Source organism: Marmota marmota, unplaced genomic scaffold, assembly GCF_001458135.2.
Source record: "Marmota marmota marmota unplaced genomic scaffold, marMar, whole genome shotgun sequence".
Lineage (NCBI taxonomy): Eukaryota > Metazoa > Chordata > Mammalia > Rodentia > Sciuridae > Marmota > Marmota marmota.
The window spans coordinates 7,577,809-7,581,678 of NW_026000249.1; the positions used below are offsets into that span (position 1 = coordinate 7,577,809).

The window sequence follows — 3,870 nt, forward strand, 5'->3', positions numbered from 1 at the left end:
GAGGAGGAGGAGGAGGAGGAGGAGATCAAACAAGTGGAAAATTTGGGAAATATGAGTGAAAAAATGATCGAAGTGGGGAAAAAATGAACTTGAGGGTTTTCCATTTTTAAGGAATGGCACTGATGACAAAGTTACTCCCTAGGGTGAATGGTAGCATTACTGAGTACAAGAAATTTAACTCTGGGGGCTGGGGTTGTGGCTCAGCAGTAGAGCACTCGTCTAGCATGCGTGATGCACTGGGTTTGATCCTCAGCACCACATAAATATAAAATAAAGATATTGTGTCCACCTATAACTAGACAATAAATTTTTTAAAAAGAAAGAAATTTAACTCTGTAAAGTGTTTCTAACATAGGGCCCTGAGGAAAGGTGGGTATTTGGACTATTCTAAATTAAACTAATCCATTCTCTCTTTATGACTTTCATCACTGCCATACCTGAAGAGAAAGACAATGAAGGACTTGATGTCCCAGATTGCCAAAGAACCATTTCAGTTCCAATTGTCACAAAAATCTACAAGTAAAGGTAAAATGCAAATTTCTTGATCCCTGTAGCTCAGTGAAACTCTTGGATCTGAAAGCCCAGAGGAACACACAGATGGCCTTTCAGAACAGAGAGCTACAGAAAGCACGGAGAGCTGACAAAATGTCTTGAAGTCATGCAGCACATGTGAGAAAAGACCAGGCACCAGGACTATCATTCATGGAAGGACAGGCCACCTTGTCACTTGTTTTCGCTGTGCCTGAAGATTAAAGAAGCCTGGGATTTTATGCCTTCTTTGCAAGAAGATTCAGCTGGTTATTAAGGTTTTTATGGCATAGCTGAATCGGCAAGTTGCAGAGAAATGATAACCAGGGCCAGGTCAGGGATAAAACCATCAGTATTGAGCAGCTCCAGTCAGTGTGAACCCCCCGCCCCCCTGCATTCACTTAGTTATTCATGCAAACGTCTATGTGCCAGGATATTTTTTTGCCTTCTAAATTCATATAAATTTGAGAGTGAATCTCTAGATCTGGGGGCTCCATATTCTTCATCCAAAAAAGAAGTCCTTAGGCAGGAACAATTACAAAGACAAACAAAAATATATTCATTCACTAAATTATCTGAAGAATAACATTTTCCTTGGTGGATTTTACTCCCTACCTTTCTTTCCTATTCTATTAGAAAATGTTCTTAAGCATAAAATCCTTGGCAGCTACAAGAAAAACACTAAAGCTAACAATAAAAAAAAAAAAAACTAACATGGTGTTATGAATCGCTTTTCCTTGTAGTCAAGCTGCATGGTTCTGAGAAACCAAAAAGAAAAGTAAGATTCTTGGAAAAAACAAGAGATCAGTTTCATGTATGCCTAGAACAATGATTATCAAGGCTTTTTGCTAACATATCCCTAAAATAATTTTGAAATGCTGTATATTCTTTTGTACATTGAAAATATGAGGTATAATTAACATAAAATAAAATACACAGATTTTAAGTGTTTCTTTCCCGTGAGTTGCAGTCATTGAGTAATTACCTTTAAAAACAAGACACAGAACATATCCACACCTCAAACATGTCCTCATGCCCCTTTCCAGGCAATTCCCCACACATTTCCAGTCTCTCACTCTAGATTATATTTTCCTTTAAGCATCTTTAATTTGACATCTAAGTTTTTAAAAATACATTTAATTATTTACAAAGGAAAAAATGATTTGCTCAGTTTTCTATAGTTCCTTGGCAAGTAATAGCTGAAAGTGAATATTGGAAACTACCTCATGCATTGCTTGTAGTTTGCTACATATGGAATTTTACTTAAATATGCCTAGCTCCCACAGTTTGGGTCCAGGTATTTGCTGAATTTTTGTTCTCTTTATTATGTCCTGAATAAAATAGCCTTATCAGGGTGGTAAGAACATTTGCAACCATGAGTCTGGTGCTCAGAGTGAGCCAATCTAATCAATGGTGCCTTTTCTAGAATGCTGCCAAGGGAAAGGAAGTAGGGAAGTGCTACATATTTGTCCCTTCAGTTGGCATTTGTCATACCCTGCCTTGAACCACTGGATAACTGTCTGTGAATGGGATGTTTCCTCTCCCGGTTAGACTGAGTAAGGGAACAAAATTTGGAACTAGTGGCCTGGGTAGAAAACTCAATTCTGCCATTATTGTGTGATCAGAGACAGATTCTTCAAATTTTCAGAGCCTCTGAAGACTCTGATAAATAGGACTGGAACCTACCTTACTGGCTTGTTTTGAGGAGAATATTATGCAAGAAAAAAGTACCTTACAAAATGTTAAATTTTTTTTAATGTTAAATTCTTCTCAGTGGGACTTTACTATTCTTTTAAATAGGAACAAATCTTCATACTTTTTTTACAGAGACAAACCCACATAATTATAGTTATTCATATTAGACAAAGGACCAAAAACATACATTGGAGAAAAGATAGCCTCTTCAACAAATGGTGCTGGGAAAACTGGAAATCCACATGTAACAAAATGAAAATAAACATCTCTCACCATGCACAAAACTCAACTCAAAGTGGATCAAGGACCTAGGAATTAAACCAGAAACCCTGCATCTAATAGAAGAAAAAGTAGGCCCAAATCTCCATCATGTCAGATTAGGCCCCTCCTATTCCTTAACAAGACTTGTACAGTGCATGAATTAAAATCAAGAATCAATAAATGGGATGGATTAAAACTAAAAAGCTTCTTCTCAGCAAAAGAAACAATCAGTGAGGTAAATAGAGAGCCTACAGAATGGGAGCAAATCTTTATCACAAGCACATTAGATAGAGCACTAATCTCTAGGATATATAAAGCACTCAAAAACCTTAACACCAAAAACCAAATAACCCAATAAATAAATGGACCAAGGAACTGAACAGATCCTTCTCAGAAGAGGATATACAATCAATCAACAAATATGTGAAAAAAATGTTCATCATCGCTAGCAATTAGAGAAATGCAAATCAAAACTATCAAATCAGATACCATCTCACTCCAGTCAGAATGGCAGCTATTATGAAGACAAATAACAATAAGTGTTGGCAAGGATGTAGGGAAAAGGTACACTCATACATTTCTGAGCGGATTGCAAATTGGTGCAGCCAATCTGGAAATCAGTATAGAGATTCCTTGGAAAACTTGGAATGGAACCACCATTTGACCCAGCTATACCACTCCTTGGTTTATACCCAAAGGACTTAAAAACAGCATATCACAGGGACACAACTATATCAATGTATAGCAGCACAATTCACAATACTCAAATTATAGAACCAACCCAGATGACCTTCATACTTCTTTTAACTCTCACTAAACATTGCATGTAGGGGTTCTCAAGAAATACATGATAACTGAATAATATGTGTACAATAAATAACAATAAGGAGTTATAAATGTTATTGTTTAAAGAGTCTAGAATTTATAAGTTAAATGTCAATGCACACATATGAATATAGATTTCCTACTTCTGCTTCCATACATAAAGTATGAGAAACAAGCCAGATTCCATTGACAAGGGAGAAATCTGCAAATTTGTATCCTTTATTAATTTGAAGATTTGTATGTAAAATTGTTACGACTCATACTTTTCCCACCAGGAAAGTTAAGTAATAGCATATAGTGTCACCAATCTCTCTCTGTGGAACATCTACTTTCTTTCATTAATCACAGTTGCAGTTCTCCTGAGAATTGTTTCAAACATTTTACACTTATAGAAATGATGAAGCTAAGAACAAAAATGAAGTTCTAATAAGAGTAATCCATAGCTGATCTTATGAGTTTGGGTAATTAATTAATCCCACCTAGAAAATCATTACTAAGGATTCTCAATGAGCCAGGTATTCAAACAGGAATTGGATACAAAAACAAGATGACAAAGGGGGT

The 3,870-nt window shown here is 36.1% G+C and overlaps 1 pseudogene; it reads left to right on the forward strand.

Annotated features, from left to right (window-relative positions):
• LOC125614084 overlaps positions 1-821 on the forward strand; it is a 3,919-nt pseudogene extending 3,098 nt beyond the window's left edge.
• Positions 822-3,870: the final 3,049 nt, after the last annotated feature.